At 49.5% G+C, this 9,661-nt stretch overlaps 1 protein-coding gene across 4 annotated transcripts in view; it reads right to left on the bottom strand.

The window, feature by feature from the left end:
* MSI2 (musashi RNA-binding protein 2) overlaps positions 1–9,661 on the bottom strand; it is a 408,751-nt gene that overhangs the window by 253,942 nt on the left and 145,148 nt on the right. The window lies entirely within an intron of this gene.

Below are 9,661 nucleotides of genomic sequence, written 5' to 3' on the forward strand. Positions count from 1 at the left end.
GGTATACAGCAAAGTGATGCAGTTTTATATACACACACACACACACACACACACACACATATATGTATATGGGCTTCCCTGATAGCTCAGTTGGTAAAGAATCCACCTGCAATGAAGGGGACCCTGTTCGATTCCTGGGTCGGGAAGATCTGCTGGAGAAGGGACAGACTACCCACTCCAGTATTCTTGGGCTTCCCTTGTGGCTCAGCTGGTAAAGAATCTGCCTGCAATGTGGGAGACCTGAGTTCAATCCCATGGTTGGGAAGATCCCCTGGAGAAGGGAAAGGCTACCCACTTCAGTATTCTGGCCTGGAGAATTCCATGGACTGGAGGTCCATGGGGTCACAAAGAGTCAGACATGATTGAGCAACTTTCACACACACACACATATGTATTCACATCCACACACACACGTATGTGTTCTTTTCCATTATGGTTTATCACAAGTCATCGGATATAGTTCCCTGTTCTATACAACAGGACCTTATTGTTCATCCATCCTATAGATGACAGTTCATATCTTCTAGTCCAAACGACCAATCCAACCCTCCCCTGCCCCCTTCCCCTTGGCAACCACAAGTCTATGCTCTATGTCTGAGTCTGTTTCTGTTGAGATTCCATATATAAGTGATAGTGTATGATATCTGTCTTTCCCTTTGTGATTTATTTCACTGATAATTTCTAGCTCTATCCATGCAGCTGCAAACGGCATTACTCCACTCCTTTCTATGGCTGAGAAGTATTCCGCTGTGTTCATGCACCACGTCTTCCTTACCCATTCACCTGTCAACGGACACTTATGTTGTTTCCATGTCTTGGCTACTGTAAATAGTGCGGCTATGAACACAGGGGTGCACGTACCTTTTTGAATGACTGTTGTCTCACGATATATGCCCAGGAGTGGGACTGCTGAGTCCTAAGGCAACTCTAGTCTTTAAAGGAGCCTCCATACTGTTTTCCATGGTGGCTACACCAATTTACATTTGGAGTCGTCTTTTTTTAAAGAGAAAACCTTTTTGTTGTTGTTGTTATTTTAATACCAGAATCAGCAAACTGCTTCACCAGCCACCCCAGCACCTCTCTCTCTGATGCTTACCCAGCTCTCCTGCAGTTCCCCAAGAACGCTGATAAGGTCAGCAAGGCCGCCTCTGATCGCTCCATACTCTTACTTATACTTCCTGAAGGGAAAAGCACCTTAAATGGTTTTTTTCAAGCAATAACACTCTACAAACAATAAGCAAGTCTGAAAATATTTACCTCTGCTGCCAATTACAAAAAGACCATTAGCAACCTCAACAACCAAAAATCTCTAATTTACAACTAATCCGATTCCACAAATTACATCCTCCATGACAGACCACCTAAAAAACGACTTCCTGTAAACAAACCATTCTGCTGTTTTGTTTTGAATATAATTAAATCCTTATTTTGCTCTTTAACTACAAGAAACTCACTTTTTTGCTACAAAGGGCAGAAATTTTTATTTTCAAAAGACACAGAAATACTCCCCAAGTATTCCAGATGAGCTGCCCTTGCCTGGGGCTGTGGGTCTGTCTGTCTGTCCTGCCGTCCTCAGGCCACTTACTATACTTGCTGACCTGTGTGGACTCCTGCCCGCAGTGGCTGAATTAAGGAGTGCAGGCTGTAAACAGTTCAAAGTAAGTGTTCTGGAACATACAGGAAGGAATACTTAAATCTGCTGGAGGTGATCAAAAGTTTCATGCCTTTGGAGTTTCAGGCCAAGGGTCTCAACTTCTCCAACCTCCCATTTATTTAGGGCGAATGATTTATTCTGAGCTCTTGAAAAATCTTTCAGTCCTAGGCAAACCAGGACGGTTGGTCACCCTACCCTTTTCAGCCCTGTTCTTCTCCTAACAATCAGGAATCCATCCATAATATTCATTGTCTGCCTGCTGTGTGTTATTTTCCATCTGTGTCCACCCCGCCAACGCCCAACCATTGCACTTTGCAAGGGGTAATCATCAACCTTTCACAGTAAGGGCCCCTCTGCCCAGATTCTTCCACCCTGGAAACATCCTGGTCACACAAACATCCCATGAAGAAGAAAAGACCATCACCCTGGCTGCAGAAGGTATGCGGACTTGAAGCAAATCAAATCCCACTCTGCCAACAACTCGACTCTAGGAAGACAATACAGAGTGGAGAAAAAATGGAAAACGCACATACAAATTCAATCTATCAAATCTATTTATTTTATGCAAAGTTTCCCCGCTGCTTATTAATGCCAGCTTTCCCTCTACCATTTAATCTCTGCTTCCATTTCATTCTTGGAGGCCTGTGATTATTCTAATTCAGCATTTGGATGACTTCATTTCCGCTCAAGTACACCCAGGTCAACTTGGATAGAAAAGAAAGAGGAGGAGAAGAAAAATAATCAGCTAAAAGCTATTAAATATCAGCCGTACGCCTCATGATTGGTTTTAAAGGCAGCAATGAGGTTAGCAAGTCAGAAACTCACCCCTTCTGCCTCTGCCTGCATATTAACATTTTTTCTGGGGCTCTCACTCTCACGGCTTCGAATGTAAATAAAGTACTGATGGGCGGCCCATTTTCAGCTAATTCACAAATACCAAGTTTGAATACACGGAGCTGTAAAAATTTAGAGGGTGGTAACCTGACAAATCCAGCCGTTCTACAGAGAGACTAATTCTCAGAGAACAAAGGAAACAGGGGGGAAAAAAGAGGGAGAAGAGAAAGAAAGAAAAAAGAAAAGCATACGCAACCCATGTCATGGAGTATCCTATTGGTGGGCCAAGGGGTGGGCAGGAATCTCCGTATCAGTGTTCACTCCACAGAACAATGGGATCCGATTTCTATGCCAAGTCTAAATGAACTGAGCTTTCTCCTCCGTAAGAACCACTCCTTGCACCCACTGGCACAAGCTTGAACCGTGATTTCTCAGACACTTTCAGTTCCCACTGAAGTACGTCCAGGGGGAGAGAGGCTTCTTTCTCATGCTAACAACTCCATTGTAAGTGACATCTTCAAGCTGCCAGGAGGGCTCTGGGAAGGTGAGCTGGAGGAGCCCTTAAACCCCTTCTCCCGAGGCTCATTAACTCCTTCCTGCCCAAGGGCTCTCCAGCCCCTGCTTTTCCTCTTCCAGGCCCCCTATAAAAACCCAGTGATGCTAAACCACACTGGAAAACACGGTACAAACACACAGCCAGAAAGTTTGCGCCTTCTTCCTCTACCTACTACGCATACACATGTGATCAGCATAATCTCAAAGTTTTCCCAGCTTGTGATCCAGAAGGCATCCTATTTTTCTATTTGTATATTTTAAAACACTGTTAACCGAGCAATAATAATGTCTGATGCATTTGCCTAACAACAGCTGGCTATATTTTATCCACTAAAAGGGAAACGGGAAGTTTTCCTAGAAACCCACTCATCTATTTCAGGAGCTCCTTTTTTTAAGCAGGGGGGAAAAAAAAGAGGATTTAGGAGAAGTGAGGTTGGGGTGCTCAATCAATCTGCTTCTAACTCAACCTCCTCCACGGGCTGCAGCAGAAATGGAGGAAGAAGTTCACCAGGAGAACAGAAAGCTGCTTGGCAAGAGGGTTCACCTGCAAAGCCCAAGGCTCATGTTACTTGTGGGCTCTGTTTGCTGTCACCTGGCCCAGGAGGCTCAGGCCCGCAGATGAGGCAGGACTCCCCTGTTTGCCAACTGTGACTTTCTGCCCTCAGCAGCTCTGCCAGGGGTCACAGGGCAAATAAAGTCCCCTCCCCCATATGACACACTTCCAAAGGGAGAGACTGACACAAACCAGCCAGATATTTAATAAAACACCAGGACAGTGTTGGCCTTGTTCTGAGCTGTTACAGGAAGAAAATTTAAACACACAAGTAGCCTTCAGCATGGCTGGTCAGGGAAGAAAGAGCAAACGGCCCTTCCTGGTGCACTCTGGAGCTCCAAGTCAAGGTCCGAGGGACGCCATGGCCCTCCAGAGTGAAGGCCCGCAGGTGACAGGCGAGGCCGGCACGCCGAACATCACTTTCCAGTGAGTCCGTGTGTGCAAACCACTTCAGAAGACGCTGGCCTCGTGGGGGCCGTGAAGCCCACAAAGGACAGACAGGACTTTTGTTTTCCAGGCCTGGTCGGAAAGAACCGCGCACCTCCCAGAGCTCTGTGTATCTATGGCTTGCCTTAGGAAGCAATAAAATCACAGTCCACTTTCAGGAACACAGTGGCTTGCTTATTTATTTTCGCACAGATCTCCTGCCTTTCCCATTTCAAAGGCTTTATGATATTTTCATTCTAGATCCTTCTCTCCTCACACACACACAGCATCAACAGGAACATCTCTGCAGTGGCCGGGGGTGCCTGCGTCGTGCCTGCATGTAAAACCTGGAGACAGAAGAGACGAGGCAGACCCCACACGAGTGGAATCGATGAGATCTCATTACATTAAGCAGACAATTCCTTCTTGTTCTCCATGTTCCCCCTGCCAAAGTTTTCTAGCACCATTCTCTAAGTCAAGCTAACTTCCCTGAGGGCTCGAAGGCCCCTCTCGGTCTCATTTCCATGGGGCTTGCCTTCAGTGAGACAGAGGAGGACTTTACAGACCTCCTTCGCGGGGCCTCGTCCTCCCATCGGCCACGGTCAGGGGCTGGCCCAGCAAAGGGTTAAAGCCCTCACGTCAAACCCGCACTCTCGGGCGCTGGCCCAGAAGGGACATGGGAACCAGGGCAGCCAGCGATAAAGGCCGGATTGTAGCAGCCCACTGAATTGGAAATGACTTGTAGGTCTAATGAAACAGAACTTTGGCAGTAAAACAGAATGAAAGGAATGAGACAATAAAAGGCTGGAACAAAGGGTGCAGAGTCGGTTCAGCTTAGCAAAATAAGCTCACTTTGTTGGTGGGGAAAGCCAAAGCCGATTAGGATAAACCAATGACTAAGCGTAAGTCTTCCAAACTAATTACACAGTTCACCATGTGAAGTATAATTGGGAGCCTCCAGATGCGGGCTGCTCTGCTTTCAGAGAGTTATATAAAGTGAGAATTACCTAGCGAGCCCGCACCGAACAGCCCTCTCATTGAGGTGAACGGCTGAGAGGTGCACAACGGCTCCATCCAGGACGAAGCCGAGAATTCGTTAAGTTTAAAGGCCTCTTTTTGATCTCCCAAATCCTATAAGTGAGAATTTTAGAAACCGGTACTTGAAGGAGGGGCCTAAAGGGGAGAAGGAGGAAGCTCTGGTACACGGAGTGGCTTTGATCCCAGGGCTTTTTAATAATCGCCACGCCGGGCTCATTCGCACGGCCGTGGCGGGGGAACAGCGCCCAACAGCCCGATGGATGGTCGGGGTTTGTGTGCGTGTATCGAGAGCATCACTTATATGCCATTTTTCTGAGTGGTCTACATACATCATTCTCGCCGGCAAGAAATCGTCAGCACAGATAGCATCCACTAGGAAACCTGAAGCAGTAAAATAAATTACCGGAGACCAACATTCCTGACAAATGAACCTTCTCCCTCTGAGGGTGGGGGCTGCTCCGTGGTAAAGTGGGAGATGAGGTTTTATAAACGTTGAACTCGGGTGAAAATGAGTGAGTCTGCAGGCTGCACGACCGTGGACAACTTACTGACCTCTCCCAACATCAGCCTCCTCATCTGCAGAAGAGATGTCCCACCACCTCACTTGACATCCCTGAGAACCAGCTTTTTAATGCATTAAAAACTCAGCACAAAGCACATGGCCCTCTAATCCAGAAACATCAGAACACAGTAAAGAAGTTCACCCTAACATCTCAACCTCACAAATTCTGCATCTTCCTTCATTCAGATCTAGCACAGGTAACAAGAAATTGGAAATAGTTTACAGTTTTCCCAGACCTTCCTCAAAGGATGAAGATCCCAGTTTATAAATGGTAGCTTTTTCCAAATAGAGAATCCCTTCATCGCCCCTGGATCCTGAAGTGCACAAATTAACTCTACCACCGTTACAGCTGTTTTGTTGACCATTAGTACATCATGCTCATTACTACTGATAACATCTTGTCTTGGTTACAGTCTATAGACACCACAGATACCTATCTATCTATCTACCTATGTAAGTTTACTTAAACACTTTCTAAATTATTCAATTTTCCAAGCTTGAAACCAACCTTAGGAATAATCGAGTAGAGAGGCTGGCAAATCATGGCCCATGGGCCAAATGGGGCCCCAAACTTGTTTTCATAAATAAAGTTTTATTGGAACAAAGCCACGCAATGGTTTGTGTGTTGGCTACAGCTGCATTCTCTGTACAATGCAAGTGAGTAGCTGTAACAGAGCCAAAACTATTTACAAGTTTACAAGTCAAATCCTTTACAAGTTTTGTACGCCCTTCCCTGGGATGGGAAGCTGAGGCCAGGAAAGCACGGGGGCCTGTTAAGGTGCCGCAGTGGCGTCCTCATGCGGCCATGCCCAGTATGAGGGTCTGGGGTACCTCTTCTTACTTTACTCCAACGAGGGGGCCAGAATAACTACCCAGGGGGTGAGAATGGCACCAAAGTCAGCAGAGTCCTTATGCCGCGACTGCACAGTCTCATCTTAAATACAGATAAGTAGCAACGCCCCTAACCTGGGGGTGGGGTTGTAAATCTCTGGGAAGCAAGTGGGAGAAAAGCACCAAAGGCAATTACAAGCCTCCAACTCGAGTTATTTCAAGCTCTGGGTGTACAGTCCTGCACCCACTCCGCTTATAGTAAAGACACATTCAGCCCTCCCGAGCTCAGCCCCAGGACAGCCACCTTCCCCACCCTGATTGCCACCTGAAATAAATAGCCGAACAGCTGCCACCTCAGGAAAGACGGGAAGAGGCAGCACCAAGAGGCCTGACAACGAGCGAAAACTGCAAAGAAGGCGGGAAACTCTGGGCGGAGGCTGCGGAGGGGCGGGAGGCTCTGGACTGGGAGGAAGGAGGGCGTGCACTGTGCCTGTCACACAGCCTGGTTCACCTGGGTGACCTCCGCTGAGACTTCACCCCCCTGACTTGTGCTGTCCACCCCTGCAAACGGGCTGCTGGGGACACCCGGATCCGCTGTGTGGAAGCAAGGAGGCTGTGCAGGCCCAGGTCCCCGGCACTGCCCCTGGGCACCCAAAGGGGACACCATCTCTGCCTCTCCTGGGCATCCTCCCTGCCCTAAGTCTATCTCACGGGTCGGTAAGCAGTTGAAACAGGGCCTAGAGTTTGGGTTCTGTTATTAGACAAGCCTAGAGGGGAAGTCTGTGACCTTTCAGGAGGCTGTGACCTTGAGACAAAGATACAGTGCCACCAAGGCTCTACTTAACAATCTACAAAATGGGCAGGGCCCCCACCAGCACCCCAGAGAAGAATTAAGTGAGATAATAATGTAAGTCAATGGCCTGGCCCAAGGAAGAAAGAAAGGGGAAGTTCTAGTCGCTCAGTCATGTCCAACTCTTTGCAACTCCATGGACTATAGCCTGCCAGGCTCCTCTGTCTACGGAATTCTCTAAGCAAGCCTACTAGAGTGGGTTGCCATTCCCTTCTCCAGGGGAGCTTCCAGACCCAGGGATCAAACCTGGGTCTCCTGCATTACAGAGAGATTCTTTACCATCTGAGCCACCAGGGAAGCCCGACCTGGCCCATATTCAACACTTAACACGCACTCACTAAATTATTCATTAAATTACACCTTCCTAATGTGCAGTTAGGAGAAGGCAATGGCACCCCACTCCAGTACTCTTGCTGGAAAATCCCATGGACGGAGGAGCCTGGTAGGCTGCAGCCCATGGAGTCGCTAAGAGTCAGGCACAGCAGAGTGACTTCACTTTCACTTTTCACTTTCATGCATTGGAGAAGGAAATGGCAACCCAGTCCAGTGTTCTTGCCTGGAGAATCCCAGGGACGGGGGAGCCTAGTGGGCTGCCGTCTATGGGGTCGCACAGAGTGGGACACGACTGACACGACTTAGCAGCGGCAGCAGCAGCAATGTGCAGTTAACCAACCGAAAAGATCCCCGAACAACCTGACAGTGGGGAGTGTGCACAGGTGTGTGAGCAAACCTTATGCAAGTGTGTGCGTGTGTCTTTTCCGTTTCCCTCAGTCTGTCAATTTACTGTTACTCCTTTCACAGGTGCAGGGCTCACTCATGGCCCTTGAGGCCCAGCAGCAGGGTCTCCCCTTCTGGGATCCTTCTGCACTCAAGTGAATTATACCAGAATCCTTAGAGGCAGTGGGCCCTACCCTAGGGAACACACAAGTCACACCAGCCACCAGCCAAACAAGGAACAAGCTCCTGTGAATACAGACTCAGCTAACCCGCAGAGCACACTGACGCACCAGGCTACTAACACATGAGTGTACAGAGCGTGAGGGCTGGGATATGCTCAAAGGCCTCCTTAGTCCTTTGATAAAACACTTGGTAGGTTTATGTATCCTGCTGGAATCCGCAGGTATTACTGCAAAACTAACTGAGCGGCTTTGGACCTGGTGAGTGCCAAGTCAGGGAAGACAGTCTGTGGCCGTCTGCAGACAAGAGGATGCGGTTCCCAGAGCAGGGACGGCCGCTGCTGCGGGTTCGCCGCTTCCTGCCACCAGCCCACGGACTGAGTCACAGCGCTAAGTGCTAATGAAGGACAACAGAAAGCAGAGCGAGAGAGAAAGGAGAAAGAGAAGGAGAGACCAGCGCCGGGCATGTGTGGAGATGTGGCAAGTACGAGCCTGTTCGGGATATTCTAACAGCCCATCTGGGCAGCATCAACTTTCCTGACACCCGCAAATTGGCCCATGAGATTCCAAGGCAGGTTATGGCTCGAAAAAGAAATCCCACTTCATGTTTGCAAACACTACCCCCCAGCCTGGTTTTAAAGGCGGAAACGGTAGCAACGAGGGCCGGCACTCCAGAGCCTTCCATTACGCAAGCTGTGTTTGTCTCATTAAATTATTTCCAATCTCTCTCCCTGGGCAGGGCGGGGCTGGGGGATGGACCCATCCCCATCGGCACTCTCAATCAGTCCTGAAGAGCAGTGAGACAACGGACATCAGCACACTCAGCTATTCTTTATCCCGCCAGAATGAATCAGCCCCCAACTGGCAATGCCAGACAGTGCCGTGGGGAAGGAGCCTTTCATAACCGACCCGGAAGGGCAGCTGAGTGCCACTCGGAAAGCAAGGCGGGGCGGGAGGAGGCTGGGTTCTGGGAAGCATGGTCTCCCATCCATGCAGAAACAGATGAACGCCAGAAATAGGAAAATCTCCCGCTCTGAGGCTAACCAGGAGTCAAAGCCTGCCTCCCAAAGAGGAGTCCATGACAGGCCTCTCCCGGAGATGGGCCCCCAGCTGGCCATCACTGCGGGCAAGGAACAAAAGCACAGAACTTTCAGGCCGGCCGGCGGGCAGCCGTGCCTTTCTGCCACCCAGGGCACGCGTGACTGGTGTCATGGGGGAAACGAATGACCGAGCTTAGGACGGTGTCTTCCAGGACCCTGGGCAGGCAGGCCTCTGCACTCCCGCCCTGTGGCGGGGGAGGGGGCACACGACACAGGCCTGTGCAGAAGCAGCCCGTCGCACCTGTGGACCCAGGACCAGGCCCACAGCTGCTCAAAGACACAGAGGCTGCGGGCCTGCACACCCACTCACCCGCCAGCCTCCTGGGACACACGAGCCCGCGGGGGGCGCCGCACGACAGCCA

Source organism: Bison bison, unplaced genomic scaffold, assembly GCF_000754665.1.
Source record: "Bison bison bison isolate TAMUID 2011002044 unplaced genomic scaffold, Bison_UMD1.0 scf7180017864317, whole genome shotgun sequence".
NCBI classification, from domain to species: domain Eukaryota; kingdom Metazoa; phylum Chordata; class Mammalia; order Artiodactyla; family Bovidae; genus Bison; species Bison bison.